We start from the raw sequence: 27576 nt of genomic DNA on the forward strand, positions 1-27576 counted from the left end.
CTTTTTATGATATTCTTTAAATGTATACTTTTTGCATATTTAAGATGTTTTAATAAGCCCCCCTTATATAGATTTGCATGGCAAACAGCAGCACAGTGAGCAGTTGTTTTTTTTTCAACGTTTATTTATTTTTGGGACAGAGAGAGACAGAACATGAACGGGGGAGGGGCAGAGAGAGAGGGAGACACAGAATCGGAAACAGGTTCCAGTCTCTGAGCCATCAGCCCAGAGCCTGAGGCGGGGCTCGAACTCACCGACCGCGAGATCGTGACCTGGCTGAAGTCGAACGTTTAACCGACTGCGCCACCCAGGCGCCCCTAAGCAGTTTTTTTAATTGAGCTAAAATTTACATTGTGTAAGCTTTCTGCGTAAGTTTAGGTGTAAAATGTGTTATCTAAGTAACTATGTATCTACATATCTATCTTTCTGTCTAGAATAGATATCTATCTATTCTATCTAGAACATTTAAGCTCTAGTCTGTTAGTAATTTTGAAGTATATAAGACAGTATTGTTGACTATCATCATCACACAGTGCAGATTTCTAGAACTTACTCATATTGTAGTTATGAGTTTGTACCGTATAACATTGTTGAACGAGTTTGTCTAGATATAATTTAGGATGTCAGCTATAATGCTCAAAAGCTAAAAATGCTGTTAGTATGATGATCCAGTAAAAATAGAATGCAGAATTAGGCATTTAGAATGTAGCAAAAATTCCTAGATTTCTGTATGATAGTTAGCGGACTCTTGAACACAGACATGATCCTTGCAGTCTAATGCTAACTGACCAAGCCAGCCCAGGGCAGATTGTTCAGCCTACACTGCCCAAACTCACCACCCTCAGAGTGGGCCTGCCTCTGTAAGGAAGAAGGGGAAAAAACTCACTTAAATCTGGCCTACCACATATCCTCTGCTATAATACTCTTTTGCCAACACAGCTATATACCATAGTGAAACCAATCTCAAAATACAGTAAAACTGGTTTGCGAGCATAATTCGTTCTGGAAACCTGCTTGTAATCCAAAGCACTCCTCTATCAAAGCGAATTTCAAGAACCATTGGCTCAGTTGTGGTCACGTGACATTCGGCATCAAGTTCTACTCATACTGCAAGACCTCGCTCGCTTATCAAGTTAAATTTTTTGGAAATGTTGTCTCATCTTGTGGAAAACTCAGAGGACGAGTTACTCACAATCCAAGGTTTTACTGTATCTTCATCAATCTTCATTCTTTTTAATTTTTTTTAAAACTTGGAACAAACTTTGTGATCTTGCCTAGCTAATGAGTGTAGCAGGATTTTGCTAACCTCACCTCACATATTACATACATATCTCATGTTTCTACAATTTTGAAAGAAACGTGACTGAGGAAGGCCTTCTTTCCCTCATGATTATACTGTATTGACATTATTTCATGACAGATTCAGCAATTTCCCTGTTAAAAATTGAGCTATGTGATAGAGTTTAATAATTTTATAAATTAGCTTTCATAGTATTAAAATTAATTTTATGAACTTTAAAAATCGTCTATAATTTTTATAAATTATTTCCATATCATGGTCTTTTTTCAAACAATATGCACAGGATACTTTGCAAATATAAAGACATTACCAAATAAACTCTTCTATTTACTAAATGTTATTTCTACTTTATATGGCCACATTTTGAAAAATGATAAAATGACCTCTTTACATGTTTATCTGTACTTTTAAACTTTTAGTTAAAAGCTTTTGCAAACCATTGAGTCTTTAAAATTAATAATTTCAGAGTACCAGGGTGTCCTGGTTGAGCGACTGACTGCTGATACCAGCTCAGGTTGTGATCTTGCAGTCGTGAGATTGAGCCGCCCTTCAGGCTCTGTGCTGAGCAGGGAGCCTGATCGGGATTTTCTCTCTCCTTCTCTCTCTGCCCCTCCCCCACTCATACTCTGTCTCTCAAAACAAATAAATAAAATTTAAAAAAATAAATAAAATAAAATTAATGATTTCAATACACTAAGTTTCCTAAGTGTAAGCTGCCCAACGTAGCAGACATTTCCTGCATCAGATCTTCAGAATTTTTCCTTCTGACTTCATTATTTGACTGAGGCTCTTGACTTGTTCAAACTGTGTCTAATTCACAAATGGCAATGTGAATCGGAGTAACTCGACCAGCTCTCTTTACAGGGCAGTTTCTAAGATAGAATTATATACAAAGGTGTATTGAAAATCACAAACAGCTTTAACATTAACACTCAGAAAATGAACTGTCGTTATTTTCACAGGTTGGGCGATAAAACTGAAGACAAAAAATAAAAGCAGCACCAAAACACAAAAAGAACTTTGGTCCTGATCATTTTACGTTATCTGGTCAAATACAGATACTTCAAAAGAAAGACCCCTTACAGTGTCATGATTATGTGATGAAGTGTACGAAGATCAGCTCGCTCCCACATAAGCTGCTATTTGCGGTTCATGGCAGAGTTCTGCCATATTACGTTGAAGACACAAAGGGGAACATTGATAACACATCACTTAAGTGTGACACTTTAATATTGCATTCTTATAGCTGAAAGCCCTCACAAAAATTTGATGAGATTAAATTGGTACCTTCTCACGTCAGCTATTAACTTCAATTGAGAGCTGATCTTTTTATGAAGAAAAGGAAACAAGGTACAACTTTTAAGTGCTTTCTGTTTTTCTTTCCTTTTCTCTTTTTTTTTTTTCTTTGGAAGCTAGCACTCTCGCAAGAAAAATCCTGCACAACTAAACTCAATGGATGCGGCAAAAATTATTTTTTCCCTACTTAGGCATCAAACACTCCTCCTGCAGCAGCAGAAGCGTAAGCTCATTGTGTCTGGGCCTATAGTTTCATTTCAGCGGCTGGAATTTTAGAAAACAGTTTTCACTGGATGACTCAGTCCTCATTTTCCCTTTTGTTCCTTCTCTGTAAAGCTGACTTTATGAGAGCCTCATTATCACCGCTTTTCCTTATACATTCCCATTGTCATCTCCTCGTGCTGTTCAAAAGATAAACAGTTTACCTTCCCCTCCCTTAGAAGATCTAGTCATTCACTGAAAAGTGTTCTTTAAAAATACCTGCTGGTGGGGCAGCTGGGTGGCTCAGTCGGTTGAGCTTCCGACTTGGGCTCAGGTCACGATCTTGTGGTTTGTGAGTTCGAGCCCCATGTCCGGCTCTGTGCTGACAGCTCAGAGCCTGATGGAGCCTACTTCAGATTCTGTGTCTCCTCCCTCTCTCTACCCCTCCCCTGCTCACACTCTGTGTCTGTCTCTCAATAATAAATAAACATTAAAAAAAGAATTTTTAAAAAACCAGCTGGTCAGCAGACAACAAGTTGTGTGAGATAGATAAGTCTCATTTAACTCAAGCATCAAAGAACATGTTGAAATCAAAGGGATTTTAAGGACTAAATAGACGTTATAAGAGATATACTTGAAAGGCTTTTGCAAAATCAATAAACTAAAGAAGGATGAGGGGTGAGTCACGGCAGCTCACTGCCAATTTCACAACCCCTTGACCTCATGGGTTAGCTTTGCAGACCAGTTGTAAAAGAATGCAAACTTTTCTTCCTCACTCTTGTCATTCCCCAGGTGATGTCCTTTATACAGAGAAGAAATGCAAATCAAAGTTATCTAGTGTAAAAAAAAAAAAGTCTTCAAATTAACGTTTCTAATATCTTCATGCATTGACCTATAAAACTTTAGAAAGTAATAAAGGCTGTCGGGTGAACGGTAAAAGTGAACAAAACTTAATATCGTTAAAAAATGCAACAATACTGCCATCTATTGCTGCAAATATTTGTCCTTCTTTAATATTAATTGTGTATTTCATGTTTTAAAATAAAAATACATGACTTACCTGCTGCTTTTAAGTAATTTGATACAGATCATACAATATATAGCATTTGAATATAAACGAGAATTTCTTTTATGATGCTACATATGTCATATAACATATATGATTATCATTCAACAGATATAATAATGTCACCAAACTGCATTTTGCTTCCTAAGGTTTTTTTCTTCTAAATTTATTCAAGGTGTGAGCGGAGGGTCATGCTTGGTGAACCTGCTATGGATAAGAGTATAAGCGGAGTTTAGGGTAGACATGAAATTTGAAAAAAGAGCAATTTGTAGTTTAAGGCATGATCATAACTGTATTGAGGCTACTTTAAATGTTCATAATCTGTACGACATTTCTCCCATCATGCTACATACTTCAGCCTTAATGAAGATCTGCTTGAAGCAAAGGAACAATAAAAAATATTTCAAAATGCTTTTCCCATCAGAGGGAAACACCAAGAAGGTTGTCACCATGCCAGTTACCTGCCGAGTTTTTTTACCCTGAGCTTAATTCAGCCTCGTGTCAAAATCCATAGTGATGAGTCTGCATTATTAACTAATCTGCTCTCCAGGACCCCCACATCTACTCAGGCCTGGTTTTGAAGAGCTGGGATCGAATCTCACCACCTTTAGCAGCTGGAAAGCAGTATAATAGACCCTTTAAAAAAGAAATAACGCAGGGGCCCCTGCTGGCTCAGTTGGTTAAGCGTCCGACTTTGGCTCAAGTCATGATCTTGCGGTTTGTGTGCTGGAACTCAGAACTTGGAGCTTGGACCTGCTTCAGATTCTGTGTCTCCCTCTCTCTCTGCCCCTCCCCCAGTTGCACTGTCTCTGTCTCTGTCTCTCTTAAAAATAAACAAACACTAAAAGAAAGGAAGGAAGGAAGGAAGGAAGGAAGGAAGGAAGGAAGGGAGCAGCCTTTCATGTTTCAATTCAGCAGTCTTTTTGTTTGTTTTGTTTCATTTATGATTTAGAATAAATTACAAAAGCACTGGGCATAAATCTATGTTCACAATTCTCAAGCTTAATTGTATTACTTACATTTCTGTCCACGGGGTAATGCTATTTTGGTATTTTATTTTCATTTTGTTTTTACTTAGACTGCACGTTTTACCGTGGTTGACTTGTTTGAAAAGTCTGAGTCTAGGGGGCAGGTTGGTGGGCTTGGGGCTGTGTTGCTGCTTCCTGGTGGACTAGACTCAGGTTTGTCACCGTCCAGTGATCTTACCAAAGATAACTTTTGCACTTACATGATTTTTTTTTTTCTTGCAATACGGTCACTTGCATTCAGATTTCTGGTTTTCGTCAGTTTCTATTGCTCTGGGGTTGTTAAACTTGGTTACAGTTTATTTAAACTCATAAAAGAAATTAATCTGACAGTTTTTGTGTTGAGTTATGAAAGATATGGCTGCTTATGTGTCCCTACACAGCTTTCTTTTTCTTTTCAATATATGAAATTTATTGTCAAATTGGTTTCCATACAACACCCAGTGCTCATCCCAAAAGGTGCCCTCCTCAATGCCCATCAATTACTCATAAACATAAGCAACCTTATTGATAAGAATGTGGTAATTGCAGGGGACTTTAACACTCCACTTACAGAAATGGATAGATCATCTAGACACATGGTCAATAAAGAAACAAGGGCCCTGAATGATACATTGGATCAGATGGACTTGACAGATATATTTAGAACTCTGCATCCCAAAGCAACAGAATATACTTTCTTCTCGAGTGCACATGGAATATTCTCCAAGATAGATCATATACTGGGTCACAAAACAGCCCTTCATAAGAATACAAGAATTGAAATTATACCATGCATACTTCATAGACCACAATGCTATGAAGCTTGAAATCAACCACAGGAAAAAGTCTGGAAAACCTCCAAAAGCATGGAGGTTAAAGAACACCCTACTAACGAATGAGTGGGTCAACCAGGCAATTAGAGAAGAAATTAAAAAATATATGGAAACAAACGAAAATGAAAATACAACAATCCAAACGCTTTGGGATGCAGCGAAGGCTGTCCTGAGAGGAAAATACATTGCAATCCAGGCCTATCTCAAGAAAAAAGAAAAATCCCAAATACAAAGTCTAACAGCACACCTAAAGGAAATAGAAGCAGAACAGCAAAGGCAGCCTAAGCCCAGCAGAAGAAGAGAAATAATAAAGATCAGAGCAGAAATAAACAATATAGAATCTAAAAAAACTGTAGAGCAGATCAACGAAGCCAAGAGTTGGTTTTTTGAAAAAATAAACAAAATTGGCAAACCTCTAGCCAGGCTTCTCAAAAAGAAAAGGGAGATGACCCAAATAGATAAAAACATGAATGAAAATGGAATGATTACAACCTACACAGCTTTCTAACCACATAGTCAAGAACACCCAGAAGAGAAGTGCTGCTTCGGTGCAAAAGATACGGAAAACTGACCAACGATTGGAACAATACGTGAAAGAGATAAGCCTCTAGACCTATCACCACGTGCTTCTCCCTCTCAGAAATCAGTGATTCCATGGGATGCCTGGGTGGTTCAGTCGGTTAAGTGTCTGACTTCAGCTCAGGTCATGATCTCAAGGTTCATGAGTTTGAGCCCTGCGTGGGACTCTGTGCTGACAGCTCAGAGCCTGGAGCCTGCTTCGGATCCTGTGTCTCCCTCTCTCTGTAGCTTTCCTGCCTGAGTTCTCTCTCTCTCTCTCTCTCTCTCTCTCTCTCTCTCTCTCTCTTTCTCTCTCTCAAGTAACCACAGGCTGCCCTCACCTTCCTGTGAAGATGCCGGCCAGGCTACTTCACCTCTTCCCGGTACTTTCCATTCCTTCCCCACAGAGTTTACTGTCTCTCTGAAACAGCACGGTTAAGCAAGGCAAAATGACTTTAGGAATGAATAAGCTAAAACAATGCTGTATGAATTCCCTACTGCTGCTGAAACAAATTACTTTGTAGCTTAAAACAACAAAACTAACAAAACATATTATATGATCGTTCTGGAGGTCAGAAATCTAAAGTGGGTGTCACAGGGCGAACATCAAGGTGTTGACAAGCATGAGGTCCTTCCAGCCACTCTTGGAGAGAATCTGTTACTTTGACTTTTCCAGCTTCTAGAGGCCACCTCCTTCCCTTAGCTCATGACCCCTCTGCCAACAGAATACATCACTCCACTCTGCTTCCTTAGTCACATATCTTTTCTCTTTGACTCTCTTACCTCCCTGTTAAAAAGACCCTTATGACTACATTGGACCCACACAGAAAACCTAGGATAATCTCCCAACCCAAGATCCTTAATTTAGTCAACTATAAAGTCCCCCTTTGCCATGTAAGGTAACATGGTGACAGGTTCTGGGATTAGGGAATGAATACCTGTGCAGGGAGTGGGGGTTAGCAATCATTTTTTTGTTCGTCTGTTTTTTATAATTCGTTGGAATTGCTTTATTTGGTAATTTGGCTTATAGTTGCCTTATTTCTAACAAGCACATATTTTGTTCCTGCTGTATTACTGACTGAGATCTTTATTGGAAACTATTACTTTCATTTTTACTTTAATATTTTAACATTTTCTTTTAATTACAATGTCACAAAAATGAAATTTTCTTCAAGACATATTTTACTTTTAAAGTCCACGACCTAGTTAGTCAGCAGTATTTTAATAATCTGGCATGTTAAATTCCCAAATTTAATGTTTAGCAAAATTTTGCTCCACGAATTCAGTTTGTCAGAATGATAAGGAATATATACGACTTAGAACCCATATTCAGACAAATGCCTTTCCCCTCCTCAAAATAAATATTTTAAGAAGTACAGTATAAAACTTTTAGATATGAAAGTACTGCATAGCTGAGTCATTGGGCTAATGTGTGGGAGGGGTGTAACTTCCAGTGGACGTCTCACAACATTTAATAGCCTTGGACAGAGTGAACACTGAACGTTCTAGTTTGTCTTTCACTCCCACAACTCTCCAATAACTGAGGAAATTATCAAAATAATTATTATGTCATGAAATGACTTCCACTAACTACTCCCTGCCTTTTTAATCTCAAAGTGTTCCTTTTTGCTTTCTTTGTTTCATTCACAGAAGTTTCTTAGCACTTGAAAATCACTTAACTGTTTCTCATCTCAGTGACTTCACATAAGATTTTCTGTGTGTCTAAAACGATATACCACACTCACTTTTTAAATAGAATGTTTCATGCTTCGATGGGTCTCGAACTATTTGCATGTGTCTGACCGTGTGTCATCATAGAAGGTGGGTTGGGGAGACTTTCAGGACACCTGCCATTTCTGCACATACATACATGCATATATGTCTCATGACCAACATAAGTTCCTTCTGAAGGCTCTAGGGGAGAATCTGCTTCCTTGACTTTTTTAGTTTCTAGAGGTCACTTTCTTTATTAAATAAGTGAGTTAATAAATAATGCAGCAAAATGTTCTTGTGGTAAACTTTGTGCTTGTTTTAAATTTTCAAAAATAAAAATAAAAAAAAAAGTGCCGTGCAACATCCACATCAACTCCTCCAAGTTTAGCTCTACCCAAAGGCTTACATTTTAATAATTTGGTTTGTTTTTTCCAGAATCTAATCATTATATACATGGATATGCCGAGAGCAACTTCATTTTCAAAATAGAATGTAGAAGGGAACTGCAAGCCATTGCAGGAATTAGGGGAAAAATGAAAAATATTTTAAAAACATAGTTTAGAAATATCAGATAGCTGTGGAAGCAAAGGGAACTATATGAATTAAAATTCCAGAAAGGAAATGTTTTTTTCAGGATACAGTATATGTATTAAATCAGGGATGTTGCATCAGGAGAACATACGTGCCTGGGATCCAAGGAGTGAGATCAGGAGTCACCCAGTTATCCCATATATCATAATTTTGTGCCTCCTGTCCCTGAAGTTTTGGGTCATGCAGGATTGAAGATTTTGGCCACCAAAGGGAGACACATTCTTATCAGGGAATATGGAAAGTTCTCAATGAACTACAAAGTATGATTGTTTCCAGGATACTTTGGACCTTTTGTGACCAGGGCATAGCCAGCTTGGCTAGGAAATGCTATGCCGTCAGGGATAACTGATCCTAATCAGCAGATATTGGTTGGGTTGTTTTTATGCAATGGAACAACGAGGAATATGTGTGGAAACCATGTGACCATTGGTGCCTTTTAATTCTTCATTGATTCACTGCAACTATGAATGGACATGAAAAGCATCCTTATCCTAAAAAGAATATATCTGCCAAGCACTCAAATCCCTCTCTAACAATGGCTTGGGCCATTCTAATGAGCAAGTTATAAAAAACTTCTGAAGTGAGACCTGAAGTGATAGCTGGGTTAAGGTGAATTTAGAATGAATAGTCCTCAAAGGGAAGGAGAAGTACCAGTTGCAACTGACAATCTACAGTTCATTCTATTAATTCCCTGTTCAAAATTTTACATCAGGAAGAAGCCCTCAGCAACTATGGAGGAACTATCCTCTAAACCCACCAAGGAAGGAGATCTGTGTGATGCAAGTGGCAAGCTTCTCACCATGAAAACATGAACTCAGATTTACTCCTTCTGGAAGCACAGCTGCCCCATGGCCCTAATGCTACCCTGCTGTGATGCAATGCATAGGAAACACAGACTAGAGAGAGGAAGACTTCAACATATAAAACAGGTCTTCCACTCCAGACATTTGCCGGGTTATGAACCTGAATATGCCTAAAATCTGGTGAGCTAAGCTCAAAGTCTCCAAAAGGTAGAACTTTCAGAAAGAACTGACAAATACCTGCGAAGCATTGAGAGATCTATTTCTAAGGGATGGAGAGGATAGTGGCTCTGGACCTGAAAGGCGATGTGAGACTACTGGCTTATGTAGGAGGCGGAGTCCCATTGTAAGGAGTGACCTGCAACCTGTACACATCATAACACTTTCAGTACCTTAGCAACGATGGACTAAAACAGCTACAACTACCCCCCAATACAGCCGTATCAGTAGGATATCTAAGGCACCTCCCACGCCTTCTATCTGTCACCAGAGGAATGAACAAATAAATACTGCTAGGCAATAAACAAAGGATGTAGCACAGAGAAAAATCAATGAATATAAAGAGAGTTCAATAGAAATCATCTTCAGTAAAGCACTAAGAGAAAAACTAGCAGAAGGAAGAGATCTGTGTATATGGTACATAAAAGATACAGTCAAACAAAGACTAACCAGAACATAATGGTGGTACAAATGATAGAATGTCTGCGTTTATACATTTATCACATTTAATCTCTTTTTGTTCTTTAATTTTTTTCTCCTGTCAGCTTCTTTCTTGCCAATACATTTTACAGTTCACATGTAAGTAGGACTAACTGAATATATTTCTCTTAAAGTTATTTTAAACTAATCAAATCCAAATATAAATGTGAAAGGTAAAATTAGAGTAGTATTTATTAATTATTTTATTTCTACCAAGCTTATGTCATTTGGAATGGCTTGCAATATAATTCAGAGTTCCTATGTGATCGCACAATATATTAAAATAGCATAAAATGATAAGAGTCAAACAATGGGTGCCTGATGTCCGAAATCTGTTCCTACCTTGATAACTAGTCATCACGTAACTTACCTCTTTGCTAGACCAACACCTGCTTGCTCCTTCCTGCATACCTTCATTTCTGTTTCTGAGAGGCCCTGTATGCAGAAAGTTACAAAATGAGTGTAGTTACTGAGATGTTATGGAAACTGAGCCCCAAAGCTCATGCTGAGTAAAGTGAGAGGTAAATTTAAACAAAGGACAGATCACATCAAGTTCATTATCAAGCACAGAAGCACATTTGCTTAACAGAAGAGCTTTGCACTTAGAGAGCATAAAAGAGCCTGTCTGGGGTAATTTATTTTGGAATTGCTCTGTCAAAAGCTAATTTCATTTTGGCTTCGTGCAGCCAGTTTGGCTCATATGTCTGTGTTTTGATAAAGGCACTAGAATAGTATTAGAATTCTAGCAGCTCTATGGAGATTAAGAAACTTCCTTGACTTTGGAAAGACTGAATGATGACTAATAAATGAGGGAAAAATTTTAAATGGATTCACTCGACAACCACTTATTGAGTGAATGCTGTGTGCCAGACACACACTAGGTATAAATCATCTTCTGCTACAGTGAGTGAGCCAGAGTGCAAAACCAATTTTCAGGAAACAGTTGTTATTCAAAAGGGCTGCTTCGTGAGTTCGAGCCCCGTGTCAGGCTCTGGGCTGATGGCTCAGAGCCTGGAGCCTGTTTCCGATGCTGTGTCTCCCTCTCTCTCTGCCCCTCCCCCATTCATGCTCTGTTTCTCTCTGTCCCAAAAATAAATAAAAAACGTTGAAAAAAAAATTTAAAAAAAATGGCTGCTTCACCTTTATGCAAGATTTCAAACTTAGTCAAATTTCAAACTACCTTAATACGGATTTATCTAATCTTATGGATTATAAGACACCAAAATACAGTCACTTGAAAATATTTATTTACCTCTCACCTAACATACAGAGCATGTACTCCAAGGTTCTCTTAGCTGCTTGATCATTAGGGAAAAAGACTTCCTTTTATCGTCTACTCTTCCATCATTACATATTTTTGTCCACAGTGGAAAAAAGAAAAGAAAAAAAGGAAAATAGCTCATAATATCATTTGAAGAAAATTATCTAGAATGTGACCACGTATTTTCTACTTATGTCTCATTAATCAAAACAGGACACTAGGTCACACCTAATGAAGGGGAACACATAGTGTTGAGCTGGGTGGTCGTGTAAATCCTTCTTCCCACAAATAAAATAACTTGATCTCTAATCTAAAAGTGGCAACGCAGAACCTATCTATTTACTATATCATGGTGAAATTACACGTCTTCATGATAAGCAATCATCTCCAGAAGGTGTTTAACACAAATACTAAACTAAGTCCTCTTCTGCATAAAATATAAATCAGAACGGAGTAATGATAACTACCATAGTAACTCCATTTGGAAAATGAAAGCATAGGGGACATGTATCCTCTGTTGCCAGCAATCGCCAATACCTGTCAGGAACGAATATGAAAAGTCTCTGCACTGGGATTCAAGGAACCCTCCTTAATGGGTTTACATGGCAGTTCTGAGTTGCTGTTTTGCCGATTCTTCTTTGCTCATTTTACTCTGAGGCCACACCTGTGATACTGATGAGAAGGGGAAATGGTATCCTTGAGAGATACCCAACGTTGTCACCTGATGCCTGTGGCATATGCTTCACAGGCTTTTGCAGTCCAGGTATTATGGTTTCTGGTTCATTTATTTCTGCAACACAATTCCTGCAACGAACTGAGTGTCAGCTTACTTGTTTCCGGTAAGTTTCACATGCAAGTGAGACAGCAAAGACTATAACTTTAAATAACTAGTTTGTTTTGTTTTGTGTTTTGCTCTCTGAAACTTTGTTTTCTTTTGTTTGTTTGTTTTTTGCATTTACAAACTTTGACTACCCTCAGAACTCTGCCAACTTTCTCTGTCAACATCGCAACATAATGACAGCAGTTTCAAAGTGAGAGTTCAAGATGAGACACTATTCTGGATGAATAGCATGGAAAGAGGATCTCCCTAGGTGCCACAGCATGGTCACAGGCATTGACACAGCGCATGGACTGTGCCTTTGTAAAGAGTAATAGGTACTCTTTCTCAGCGCTGCCAACTTCCCTGCATGTTGAATGAGGTCAAAGCTAGATTTCAGTCCCAACCTGCCCTCCTGCCCTCATCCCTGGTAGCCTTTTTCAGTGCATCATTCAGCTGCACACATTGATCTCGCATTAAGGTCATCTGGAACCAGAGGCTAGAATTGCTGCTAAAAAAAAAATAAATAAAAGGTGTTCAATCCAATACAGAAAAACCTTGGTTTGCGAGCATAATCTGTTCCACAAACATGCTTGTAATCCAAAGCGCTGGTATATCAAAGTGAATTTCCCCATAAGAAATAACGGAAACTCAGATGATTCAGTCCACAACCCACAAGTATTCATATAAAAATGATTATAATGCTGTAATATAATACAAAATAATACAGAAAATGCAAAATATAAAGAAAAAGGAACAAATTAACCTGCATTCACCTTTGGAAACCTTCGTGGCTGGTGTGAGGGAGACGAGAGAAGAGGGTTATTGGGTAGGACCCGTTTCACTATCACTAACAGAATCACTGCTATCTATTCTTTTTCGGCATGGAGGGCATTGTATACACTCTCATGGATGCTGACTACAGTACAATACTAATAAAATCTTGTCATAGACTGTATTTTATGTAACTGGCAATAAGGCAGCAGAGGAAAGGGTCTCTATCTGCAGGCAGCCTGACCTAGAATGAAGCAAAGCATTCCTAAGCTTATTCTTGTATGGAAGAGCAAAGGACTGTCCACAGGTGCTTGGAAATGACAAAAAAAAAAAAAAAAATACACAGGTGCCTGTTGTGGGCACCTTCCAACGTTCTGACAAATCAATGATTTCTGCCAAACACTGAGGCCTGAGACCAAGCATCTGAGCATGGAAAAGATCACTCACAATCCCACAGAGAGAGAGAGAGAGAGCGAAAAGTACCATTGGCTCAGTTGTGATCATGTGATATTCTGTGTTACATACTACTCCCGTTGCAAGACATCGTTCATTTCTCAGGTTAAAATTATTAGAAATGTTTACTTGTCTTGCAGAAAACTCACAGAACATGTTACTCACAATCCAAGGTTTTATTGCAGTTGCAGCCTAACTGGCTGAGAAGATGGAGAATACCCTAGGGACACAGTGTTGCGTCCTGCTTACACTTCCGCTTTAGAATAGAGCCAATTGGGAGCACCTGCTGGATGGCTCAGTAGGTTAAGCAGCTGACTCTTGATTTCCACTCAGATCATGATCTCATGGTTTGTGAGTTCAAGCCCCGTTTCTGGCTCTATGCTGACAACATGGAGCCTGCTTGGGATTCTCTCTCTCTCTCTCTCTCTCTCTCTCTCTCAAGATAAAGAAAGTTAAAAAATACAGCCACTTTTTTTCAAAATAATAATAATAGAGCCTCTTTTTTTCAAAAAATAGAGCCACTTTTTTTCTAATAGAAGAGCAGTCCAGTCTACTTGACTAAAAGTAACAAAAAACAAAATATTTTGTGTGTTTCCAACCATTTTTGCTTAGTGAAGAAGTTCTGTTGGTATATGGTCAAACTTCTAAAGGATTCCTGGTGACATTCTTACCAGGACTTACCAGAGGTTACCAACTCCAGCAGCAAGAGTTGTGTCCTTGCTCCCTGGTCTAGTAGGACATAACCACATCACTTTCATTTTTCATCTAGAATTTCCCTACATCTTTCTACTAAATTCCTTATTTGCTGAAATATGAGCTAGGCTATTTGCCTAAAGGACAACAAAACACAGCGACTTGAACTCTATATAGATTTGTGTCCTTCATGCACTCTTACATTCTCAGTCATGCTAAGTGGAAGATGACAGACACGGAGGTTTGATGACGTCGGGAAAGCAGACCACCTGTAGAATGGGTCGCTGGTCCACTTGGTGAAGGTTAACGGAGCCTAGTACCTGAGCTGCAGTCCACAGATAGAGGACAGAGAAGGTAAGTACACCCTTTCTATAGGCGCTTGCCAGAACTTGCACACGTCTCTTCTGCTCTAATGCAAGAAGGCTAGAACTTATAGTCTGTGGTGGGCATTTGTGTATCCTACTAAAATTATCTTGCTACAAACAAAGAAGCATTGATGTTGGTGGAAACACCAGAAACACCGGCAGCCTCTTTCAAGGCACAGATACAGTTTTAAATGTTTATTCTGGACATTTTAAGAGCAGGATTGAAGAAGTAAATAGTAGCTCATTTTTAAGCTACATAGATTATATCACCAACATATATTATGATAATAAAGCATGTAACAAAAGGCTAATGACATTCCTTTCTTCAAACATCTCCAAACCAAATTCAGATAGTAAAGGTCAGATGAGCTGACAGGTAAGGATATACGTGTGCAAAAAATAACATGGATTCAACAAAATATTATGCTAAGATTTATTGAAGTAAATGAGATGGTGCGTCTGTAATTGAGTATCTCCAAGCAAACTTCTCTTTACACTTCTTCATCATGGCCCTTTTTGTAACATTCCCTTAAACAACTGATTTTCTGATGAATGTCCCATAAATTCAAAGTTGTTGTGAATAATTTGGATGCTGGCAAGAAAGTGTGTTGACACAATTACATTCAACATAACAGCAATAAATTATCTTCCGCTATCATTGAACGTATATTTAGTAAAATATTAAAGCATTCATAATAAAAAATAAATCTTCTATTTCCATTTTTTTCACAAAAATGAATTTCTAAGGGCTTAAGCTTATAATAGATCATGTACTTTATCTCCCAAGAAATGCTGCTACTGCTTGATTAAACCGAAACAAATCATAGATGTCTGCACTTACCAAATCTTGATGCTGATTATTTTTATTTGCTACAATCAGCAAATCAGCTCAAAATATTTCACAGGAGACTGCAGTTTAGTTTCCTCTCTGTCTGAATAAGGAATATGTGGGAATCAAGGGCAACTTAAATTACCTGGAGGTTCACATCATGAAGCAGGTGTGGGCTGGGACTGAAGTGGAGAGGACACTATATTGATTTTCATTGCAAATATTGAACAGTATCTTTCTTTTATAATTGTTTGCTAATCACAATTTCGGATCAAAAATTTCAGCTTTCAGTCTTTAGTATTATATAAGTGAATTCAGGAAGTTAACACAGAGAGGCTCCTGGGTGGCCCAGATGGTTGGGCATCCAACTTTGGCTCAGGTCTCATGGTTTCTGAGTGTGAGCCCTGCACCAGGCTCTCTGTTGTCTGTGTGGAGCTGAATTCAGAGATCTCTATCTCAGTCTCTCTGCCCCTCCCCCACTTGGGCTCACACATGCGCACACACGCTCTCTCAAAAATAAATAAACATTAACAAAAATAAAGCCGTTATTATAGAAGATGTAGAACAGTGCTAGACACATAGAAAACGTTTTATTTATTTTTTATTTTTTTAAAAATTTTTTTAACGTTTATTTATTTTTGAGACAGAGAGGGACAGAGCATGAACAGGGGAGGGGCAGAGAGAGAGAGACACAGAATCTGAAGCAGGCTCCGGGCTCCGAGCTGTCAGCACAGAGCCCGACGCGGGGCTCGAACTCATGGACCACGAGATCATGACCTAAGCCAAAGTCGGATGCTTAACCGACGGAGACACCCAGGCGCCCCTAGAAAACGTTTTAAAATGTCAGCTTTTCTGTGTATCTTACTCATAAACTTTGTTCTATGAATGTGGAATATAAAGAGAATCCTTTATATAATTCTAACCTCATAGAAGGATAGTATCACTCTGTATTTTGTCTTTTTTTTGTCATAAATCGCTTGTAATTGCAATTCTAATTACTAGCTTATAAATTGTCTTACAAAAATATTTCTTATTTAGTCAGTTGGAGGAGTAAAATCTCCTTGACTGTTTTTCCCCTATTTCAACTTCTTGAACTCTGCCTTATATGCTATTGAACTACAATAGTAATTTTTTATTTGGATCTATTCCTATTCAAAATGTATAATGTAACGTTGAAAGATCTTCTTCATTTGTGAGGATCTGTGTAACACATCGTTAATAGAACGCACTCTGGGGCCTGGTTGTCTCAGTTGGTCACTCACTAATGAGGTGACAGGACTGCTGTTCACAAGTTTCAAAAGAAGAGCTAATTTACTTACTTTTCCATTTAAATCTCATGTAACTCAAACACATGTTAATATATCTATGATTTTATTTATCGGGGTGGCCAGTTTGGGGAAAAAAAGTGTAAAATGTGGAATATGAAATGTTTCACTTACCAAGGCTCCTGACCATGATCACTCCAGAGAAATGATTGTTTTTTTGATGTACAGTAAGCACTCATTGATTACTGACCACATTTTAATGATAATTCCAGGTACTAATATTGTCTCAAATAAAGTATATCTTCTTTACTTTAAACAAAAATTATATACTGTTTGTATTAGTTACTGAAGAAAATAAGTTGCATTGAAGTGTTCAGAAGCCTTACATAAAAAGCCTACTTAGGGGCTTCTGAGTGGCTCAGTTGGTTAAGTGACCAACTTCAGTTCAGGTTGTGATCTCACGGTTCATGAGTTTGAGCCCCGCATTGGGCGCCATGCTGACAGGACAGAGCCTGCTTGGGATTCTCTCTCTTTCTGTCTCTCTGCCCCTCCCCCATTTGTGCTCTCTCTCTCTCAAAAATGAATAAATAAGCCTAAATGAGTATGGGAAAAGATGCTGTGAAAGAGACCTTCTGACTCAAACTGCTACTTCAATCAATGACTAAATTGAATAGTTACTTTGAATAATTAGAGCCAGAGGAAAAGACACAAGCAATAGAGTATATTATTCATTTCAAAGGAAGGTATTTAATAACAGAAAATTACCTTGAAGTGCAAGAGCCAGATTAGTAAATTTTGAAATAAATTTATGAATGAAAGTTAAAGAAGTTAAAACCTCTCCAAGAAAAGTCATGTAATTTTCACTAGTGTCATTTACATTAAGATTACAGTTGTGCTATGATTTAGAGAATTTGGTGCCATTCTGAGGTAGTAGGCAGAATCCTAGCCCACCACAGTAGTCCACTTCCTAAAGCCTGAAGCTAGAAATATGATTAAGGATGTTGAATTGGGGAGATGATACTGGATTATCTGTAGGCCCAGTATAATCACAAGTGTCTTTTTAAAATTTTTTTAAATGTTTACTTATTTTTGAGAGACAGCGAGAGCACAAGAGAGGTGCAGAGAGACAGAGACAGAGGATCCAAAGCAAGATCCGTGCTGACTGCAGAGAGCCTGAAGTGGGGCTCCAACTCACAAACCGCAAGATCATGACCTTAGCTGATGTCAGAAGCTTCGCTGATTGAGCCACCCAGGCTCCCCAATCACAAGTGCCTTTATAAGTGTAACAGAGAGGCAGTAAGTCTGAGACAGAGATGTGGCCACGGAAGCAGAGGTTGGAGTGAAACGGATGTGAAGTCCATGAGCCACGGCATGCAGGTGATGGAAAATGCAAGTGCACAGGCTCTCTCCTGAAGCCTCAAAAAACAAAACAAAAGAAAAAACAGCCCTGCTGATATCTGATTTTAGCCCAATGAGACCCATTCTAGACTCCAAGCTACCAGAAGTATAAATTTGCATTGTTTGAAGCCACTAAGCCTGCTATCATTTGTTACAACAGCGATGAGAATCTATTATACCTGACAAGGTTAAGGAATTTGAGAAGCTTAGGTTATTATAATTTAGGAAATACTATCAATCTTTCTTTAAAAATGTTTGTTTATTTTTGAGACAGTGTGAGCAAGGGAGGGGCAGAAAGACAGGGAGACAGAGAATCTGAAGCATGGGGATCGAACCCACAAACCATGAGATTATGACTGAGCGGAAACCAAGAGTTGGGTGCTCAACCGACTGAGCCACACAGGTGCCCCTAACTAGTATCAATCTTTATACTAATTTTCCCCAACTGTCAAATGGGCCCTGTAGTGCCACTCTTACCTACCTCCCACATGTAGATAGAACATGAATAATTGAAATAATGCATTATTTATTCTGTAGTTTAAATAGCTTTCTTCCATAATGCATTCACTCAACAAGTATTTACCAAGTGTCATTTATATGTCCTTAGTGCTGGGGATAAAGCATCAAATAAACACACACACACACACACACACACACACACAAAAAAAAAAAAAAAAAAACTCTGTGCCTATGAAATATACATTCCAGTGGTGGGAATGTAGATAAAACACAAATAAATAGAATGCATTATGTGTCAGATGATGATCAGCACTCAAGAGAAAAAAGTAAGCATAGAAAAGACATTGGAAAGGAGGATTACAGTTTAGAATAGTTCTGGAAAGTCTCAGTTACAGGCTAATTGAGTAAAGACCTGAATGTGATAGGGGCATCTGGGTGGCTCAGTCAGTTAAGTGTCCAACTCTTGATTTCAGCTCAGGTTATGATCTCGCGGTTTGTGAGCCTGCGATTCTCTCTCTCCTTCTCTGTACCTCTCTCTCTCTTGCTTTCTCTCAAAAAGAAATAAATAAACTTAGAAGTTTTTTTTTTGTTTTTTGTTTTTTTTTTGTTTTTAAAGAACTGAATGAGATGACAGAGAGCAAAGCTTGTGCAGATCTGAAGGACAGCGCTCCAGTCTATTCATCCCGATGCTGAAGTGTAGTTGGATGTTGGGAGGCTAACGTGTGTGACTGGAACTCGGAAAGACAGGCATTGGGTAGCAGGCCATGAGTGCAAAGTCATAAACAGGGAGGAATTTGAGTTGGGGCAGATTATTGAGGGCCTTCTTTGCTTTAACCAGGTCTTTGGTTTTACACTGAGAAAAAAGAGATAGCCTTGGGGGTTGTGAGCAGAAGAGTAACGTGACTGAAATGAAGTTTTTTTAAAGATTCTCTCCAGCTGTTGTGTTAAGAAAAGATATGAAGTTGGCTGGAGAGGTAAAAGAATATTGCAAAAATCTATACCATTGATATTGGTGGTTGGGATCAAGGTGGTACTACTCACAGAGGCAGTAAGATGTAGTTCAAGTTTAAATACATTTTGAAGGTTGAGCTAATGCAATTTGCTGATGCACTGGATATGATGTATCAAAGAAGAAAGGGGTCAGGAATAATTTCAAAGCTTCTAGATTGAGCAGCTGGATTCATGATGTTGCCCCCAACTCAAACAGGCAAGACTGAAGGAAGGGTAGTTGGGAAAAAGCAACTGTTTATTTTTAGATAAATTAAGCTAAAGATGCCTGGTGGCTCTCCAGGTATGGGTGTTTTGATGGCCATTTGCATATGCCAGTCTGGGTTTTATTGATGTGGCCTGGATTGGAAACAGAAACCCTGATGCACAAATCATTTATTTGTTACAACTTTGTAAGGTTTTCTAAGAATGTTTTTAATGTAGCAGGGTCTTCGATTTGTACACTGGTGTCTCATTATTTAGAAAAACTAAATGGAGCCAATACGCCTCTTTCTATGTATATTATGTGACAATGCTAAAGTAAATGAACTCTGTACAGAAAAGAAAATCATATTAACCTATATTACTTAATCATTCATGAAATCATTCATATTGGTCTTTGGAAAATACATATTGATTTCAACATTCAGGCAAAGGGAAACATAAAGACACACAAGATATGGATTATTCATTTAAATGAGGGTGTTTTTTAGTATTTTCATAACTAAACTATATAAATTATCTCATTATTTAATTCCAGATTTCTATTTTAAAATATAAAAATCCCCTTCACTGTATTTATATAATTTGAGTTTCAGAAACACTTTGAGAACCTGCTTCTTGACATTAAAGACTGAATTGTGAGGTAAATGAAGATTATATCTTCATAACCATTCTGAACATTTTCTTTAGATATATGAAAAAAAAGGGGAAGGAAGATTTCACTGAATTATTTTTTATTTGCTTTAATATATTATAATGTTTGATAAGGATAGAAAGGAAATTGATAAGCTTCCTTTGTTTTCTTTTTTTTTAATTTTTTTTAATGTTTATTTATTTTTGAGACAGAGAGAGACAAAGCATGAACGAGGGAGGGTCAGAGAGAGGGAGAAACAGAATCTGAAGCAGGCTCCAGGCTCCAAACTGTCAGCACAGAGCCTGACGCAGGGCTCAAACCCACAGACCGTGAGATCACGTCCTGAGCCGAAGTCGGACACTCAACCAACTGAGCCACCCAGGAACCCCTAATGTTTGTTTATTTTTGAGAGAGAAAGAGGCAGAGCCCAAATGGGGGGAGCGGGGCAGAAAGAGAGGCAGACACAGAATCCAAACCAGGCTCCAGGCTCCAAGCCCTCAGCACAGACCCCAATGTGGAGCTCAAACTCACAAACCATGAGATCATGACCTGAGCTGAAGTTGGATGCTCAACCGACTGAGGCACCAGGTGCCCCAGCTTCCTTTGCTTTCTTAGCTGTAATAATTCACAGATCAAAATGTAATGCTTACCTAAGAAAAAAGTTTCAAAGAAAAAGAGATCTGTACTATGGCTCAAAAGACAAGCATACAAGAGAGGTCTACTTAAAAATATTAGAATAAAATGCTTGGAGGCTAGCTATAGATAATACCTCTTTAATCTCCTTTCTAACATCGTCAGTAAAATCTAGAGTTCTTCCTAATAGTTTATAGATTTCTTTCCCCTTTTGGTGGATACTGGGGGTGCGATATTGGTGGGGGAGACAGGAACGCGAAGGGTTAAGACTGGTGTCAAGTATAATGTGGAGCAGAAATAGAGATTGTTCCTGCGAGATGAGTGATATATGCTTTGCATATTCTCCAATACGAATAAACTAAAAAAATAATAATAAAATAAAATAATAAGACACTATGCTACAAAAAAAGAAAAGATTCCACATGTCTGTCTGATCTAGGGGAAGTGACAGAATTAGAATTAGCTTAGATGTAGGTCAGAAAAAGCTGGGGTTGTGGGATGGTCTGGGAGACAGTGATTGTGTGTGAACAGCAAGAGTTAGAACAGTGGGTTTAGGATCCTCTAGTGAGATGGGAGGAGTAGTGGGTGGGCAGGGATAGTGTCATAAACAGCCTGGTCTGAATCCCGAAGGGTGTGCACTTTAGCCTGAGGGCAAGGAACAGCCCTGGAAAGTCTACCCTTTAGTAGGAATGCACCTCAGTGGTGGCAATAAAGTGGTAAGCAGAGCAGACACAGTCCATGCTTTCATTAAGTTCAAAATCCCTCTGGATGCAAAAGACATGGGCCTATTAGTCACATAAATAATAATAATAATAATAATAATAATAATAATAATAAAGGTAGCCTCTTTTTTTTTTTTTTTGATAGATCTAAAGAAAATGTCTAGAATGACCATAGGGATATAATCCTCACTTACCTTACAATTCTGTCTTAATGCAGTCTCAACAAACAGGTTTTCACAGTGATTAGATGATCACCCTGGAAAGCAAATTAATGTTTTAAGAAAGAGTGACTTGAAAGAGCCAAGCTGAGTTGCAGGAAGACAGAAGGCTACCTCAGTCCGCAGACTAATCACTGGGTGAATTTCCTCTTTCTCTTAGTTCACCCACACTGTTTAGTCCTAGTAAGTGCACATTTTTATTCTGCTATTAATCTATGCCACTAATGTATATTAAGTATCTACCCTTTAATAGAAACTGAGCTAACTGTCTGAGATCAAATAGTGAGTAAAGCAGACACATTCATAGTTTCATGAAGCTTAAACTCCCTTGGGTACAAAAACCACTGAACCATGAATCACACAGGTCAATGTGTTACTTAGCTATGTGGTTCCTGAGGAAGGAAGAGTTGAGTGACCAAGAAAAGCATAATAAAGTATACCCTGTGTAGTCTGGATTTGCTCACAATTCTATTTTTTTTTATTTGTGAAATTTTAAAGTATCAGGAAATCCATTTTCTTAAAACCAGCTAACATTTGAGTACATATCTCCCTCAATAAAGTAATTGACTTAGAGAGAAATTGAGAGGGAGAGGACAGAGAAATTCACTATATCTTAGTAATGCAGGGCTCTGAGCAATACAAATATTACTATATTTTACACTAACTTTCAAAAGATAGGCCTGTTAACTTCAAATCACTAAGTCACATTTGCTAAGAAAGCTGTCTCTTTTCTTACATTTACTTTGACATATGTTTTTTTACACATTTTAGTTACTTTTCCATCTTTACCTCTTAGAGAAACAATGTAGATACTATAACTCCAACAATCATGCATTCACATACTACAGAAAATAGACACTATTCCAAAGTATTATAGTTCGAGTCACTGAATATTTTAGTTTAAAAAATGTCAGAATATCTTTTTTCTATTTTTTTAAACTTAGGTTTTTAGACTTAAATGATCAGTCTAAATTTAGTGGCTACTAAATTATCCACATAGCTCTAATGATTATAAACCTCTATAGGCATAGGGACATATGAACATTCCCAAAGATTTCTTGGCCTTTCTATTAGTGTCCTCATTTGCAAGGGAGTCAAAAAGAATTACTGACCTCTGCACATGAATGTGGACAAACACTGATAAACAGTCCTTGTTCACATATGGTACTGAATCAGAAAGACTTTCATTAGAACGCCATAGTTTCCTCTTCTCCAAAAATGATGAATTCACAGAGAAGAGTCTTGAGATTCTAAAAGTACATTCCTCTTAATCTCCTGTTCAGATAATGATGTGAATTCTGAATCCTACAAATGACTAATTAATTTCCCCATGTAATTATTTAACTAAAACTAGTGCATCATCCTGAGATAGTGATCCCTTTTTAAATATAAATGTATACTTACTCATTATCCAGTGTTTCAGGTACTTTTGAATTGAAAAGATTAAATTAATATAACAAATAATAATTAAAAGACTGTTGGGTTACACAAATGTGACTTGTTGCTACTGATGTATATGATATTCACTTGACAATTTTTTTACAAATATACAAATGATTTATCTACTTATGTACAGATGATGAAAATCCTGTGTACTGAAAATTATTTTACATTCAATGATCATATTCCTCAAAATTAAACCAACTAACCATAGCAATATTCTGACCCAACTCAACAGACCATAGAAATATTCTGACCCAATTACAAAGCTGTTAAATTGGATTTTTCTTTCTTAGAAGTCTTCACCAAGTATCAACATTTCAGTGACATTTACTTCTCCCATTAACCTAGCCAAACCTAAATAACTTAGCAATTCCTCATGCCTGTTTTCCCTTTTTACATCCTTTATAGATGCTCAAATGGAAAACTAGAATTCTCTAAATGACTCAGAAGCAAATAAAATGAACATGTTAAGATTATTAGCACAGGAATGATGCCTAAAATATAGTTTTAAAAAATATGGGTTGGTCTCATAGGTGAATAATACATCATTATTAAAGAATGCACCATGATCGGTGTATCGAGATATGACATTTCACACTTAGGCTGTATAATCTGTAAAATGTTAACAGTGACAGCAAATCTCTTTATTTGCAAGATGGTAAAGATAACTATCTGAAGTGACAAGGAGAATGACACTCAGCATCACGAAGGGTGCAGCTTATTTTGTTGCTCACAGAGATACTTACACTGACATAACAAATATCATATTGCTTTTCTGACAATAATGATGCCATAGTATTATTAATTAAAGCATACTACACAATTTAAAAATCACCAGGTCATGGCCCTGTAAACAAGTGATAAACTATACACAATTTTTATAAATTTACTTTTGCTTTGCTTTACACCATGCAACGTTCTCCAACAGGGCATTATATATTCTAGAGCTCAATCAATTTTTGACATAGAGAGTATTATGAATAGAAAGCTTGTCATCAGTTATACTGGATTTCAAAAAAAAAAAAAACCCAGTGGCTAAGGGCAATTAGACTAATAAAAATTCTTGATGGTGGTTTTATTAGAGTTAATTTTCATAGTGAAGCCACAAAGGTCAGGATCCAGAGACCCAATTTCTTGCTGCTCCTACGACATCTAGATGTTCTATGATAAACCAGCAGAATTAATTTTATGATCCAATGTTTGATTCATCTTAGCTTTTGTCGTTTTTATCCATGTCTTCCTATTTTTTTTTCTTTGTGCCCAGTGTTCACGGCATTAAATTTACTTTCCATGATGAGGCTGTTAGACAACACTGGCAGAAATGTATTAGGAAATATAGTTATGTTGCTTTCGTTCTGTTTATATTCACAACCACAAGTTGCGCTGAAGAGCATCTCAGCAATTCATATAATAAATCATTAAGAAATAAATCTGAATAAAGTCTACAGAATCAAGTGAAGTACAGAATAAGGATGATTCACCTTATACTGCTATTGTCTTTTCTGGCTCTCTTATCCGTTGTTCAAGTGTCCTATGTGTGCCAGAATGAAAAATACAACAGAAACCAAGTAATGATTTGGCAGGAAGGAAGTTGAAAAAAAAATTGAGTGCAGGTGTTCTCCCTATACACAGACTCCTTATCAACAAATGAATTTGTCTCTTTTATATCCTCTTCTCCACTCCTTTTGCACAATCTAGATTTATTATAATAACTGAATACCTTTGACATCTCCTCAAGTGTGAGCACTTTACCCCGTGGGCTTCAATTAAACTATTGTGGAATAGCAAGCAAGAAGAAAGCATAGGGAAAATTCACCTCAAGTGAAAGAACACATTTTCTTCACAGAAATTTTAAAATGTAGGTAAAGCCATCAGAAAAGAGGATAAAATTGGATCAGTTTGAATATGTCATATATTTTGTAATATTATTCTGAAACTTCATCATATTAAAGCAAAAAAAAACTGTGATAAATTATATTCAACTCATGTAACACAAGACTAAGTTTGGCCAAAAATATACTATATTTAGTGTATAACAATGATAATAATAATAATAAATAACAATAATAATAATAGTGTTAATATTAATTAAAAAGTTAAAGAACTCAAATTTTTTTAAACATACCGATTTTATACAATTGCAGTATAATCTTCAGACATCTTATGACATTCTAGTCATTTATATCAGTTATGTATCATTTAAGTAGAGTTGAAATCCACTCCCAGTAGAAATGTCAACAAATATCTGAGAAATGATCACGATTTTTAATTTGAGAAAGATAAAATACTTAGAACCACGTTGGACCCTTCCTTCCACACCTCTCAGAATAGTTATGAAAATAAAATAATTTCTACATGGCTACTTATACTGCATCACAAACAGTCCTTTCTCCTTGTTTGTGTTCTCATCAGTCCATGCTTAGTGCAATTAGGTATGACTCTCACATCACAGTCTCTATTGCTCAGCTTTTAAAATTTATGTTTGGAGATTTCATATCTCGAGAAATTTTATCTTCTTCCTACATTATTAAATACATTTGAATAATTCCTGCCTCTCATTCTGTATCTAGAGAGTAATATACGAAAAGTCTCTTGGCAGGTACATTTAGAAGAAACACCTGAGCAGTCAGATGGATGCTGATAGAAGGTGGTCCTGTGCAGTCATGATGACCTCTGAGGTTGCAGCAGTGATCCAGGGAGAAACAATCAGAAATAAACCTCAGCAACAGTGTGGACGTGGAGAAGAGAAGAAATGGAGACAAAATTGAAATATTAAAATCAGATGCCCCCCCTCTCCATCAATTATTATTTTTTTAATATAGAAGCAAAGGAGAAAAGGTCAAAGATAATCTCTGGTTTATGATATTGACAACTAATTAAAATATATATATTTAAAGATATAAGGGATTTTATGTAAGTATGGGTTACCAAAGGGAATATAAGTACTGTGAAATATAAATTCCTTAGGAATATTTGATTTTGACTGATGATATCATGCCATCATATTCGTGAAGACATTTACAATTTTAGGTGGGCTGTCTAAGGGGAATGTATGAAATGAGAGATGGAGAAATCATAAGAGGCAAGAAGTCATCAATATCTAAAAAGGTGAACAAAGGAGAATAAAACCATGCAGAAGATTAAGGGAAAATTGTTTTCAAGGGATACAGTAGAAAATAGGGCCACATAAATATTTGTTGATAGACATCTCAATGAAGCAGAAGAGAATACTGCTATCAACAGATGGTAACTCTCTCAATTACTTTAACCACCATCTACAAATGTCCCTTTATACACCTCCGTCCAGTCTTCCATCGTGTCTCAGTGTAAGCTGTAATCCTCTTCCTGCATCACACTAATGATTGACCTGTATTTCTTTAGAAACATCATTTGATGGACAATCAGGAAATAGTGATTTCAGGGCAAAGGAGAAAGACACCTTCTGTTTTCATGATGATATTATTGTTCTAAAACACACAAGGGAATCCAATATTTAAAAAGAGAGTCATAGGGGCACCTGGGTGGCTCAGTCGGTTAAGTGTCCGACTTCAGCTCGGGTCACGATCTCGCGGTCCGTGATTTCAAGCCCGGCGTCGGGCTCTGGGCTGACTGCTCAGAGCCTGGAGCCTGTTTCAGATTCTGTGTCTCCCTCTCTCTCTGACCCTCCCCCGTTCATGCTCTGTCTCTTTCTGTCTCAAAATAAATAAACGTTAAAAAAAAATAAAAATAAAAAGAGAGTCATCAAATTAAAATACTATAGATAACGTCCGCCCAATAAAATTAAAATAATAGAAAATGTAAAATATTTCACCCATTTTTGAAAGCCATAAAACAATAACAAGTAAATGGAACCAATGAGTGAATATGAACTATGACCAAGCATATATCCTAATAGCAAATCTGCAGCCATAAAAACAAACAACTCTTTACATGGATGAATCCTAGAGTAGAGATCCAGAAAGAATTAGTGTATTATAATCCATTGCTGTTAAATCCACTTAGAATACAACATAGAGAAATAATGGGCTGAAATATGCAAGGAAGATATTGAGAGACCTGGTGGATATATTAAGTATGAAGTTACAAGGAGTAAGAGTTTCATGACTATAGAGTGAAAGAAACAGAAGAAAAATTCAGAAAATACAAATGCCAGAAGTTTACCATCACAAAGGCAACGAGTGCAGATTATTAATGTCTGAATTATTTTGCCAACCTAGATATGGTCTAAGAGATGGAGGTCTGTTCCAATGTTCTCCTTCCCTTCTTATCACATTTAAGAAATCACACAAATATGAAGAATTTTGAAGTCAAACTTACAGTTTTATTGCTGACGGAGCCC

At 37.3% G+C, this 27576-nt stretch overlaps 1 long non-coding RNA gene across 1 annotated transcript in view; it reads right to left on the minus strand.

Moving 5' to 3' along the window:
• LOC125175481 (uncharacterized) overlaps positions 1–27576 on the minus strand; it is a 94854-nt gene that overhangs the window by 50340 nt on the left and 16938 nt on the right. Inside the window, exons 3-4 of the long non-coding RNA XR_007155826.1 lie at positions 21771–21832; positions 10435–10499 (exon numbers count right to left, since the gene is read on the minus strand). This is a non-coding gene — a long non-coding RNA (uncharacterized LOC125175481). The remainder of the gene's footprint in view (positions 1–10434; positions 10500–21770; positions 21833–27576) is intronic.

This window comes from Prionailurus viverrinus, chromosome C2, assembly GCF_022837055.1.
Source record: "Prionailurus viverrinus isolate Anna chromosome C2, UM_Priviv_1.0, whole genome shotgun sequence".
Classification (NCBI taxonomy): Eukaryota; Metazoa; Chordata; class Mammalia; order Carnivora; family Felidae; genus Prionailurus; species Prionailurus viverrinus.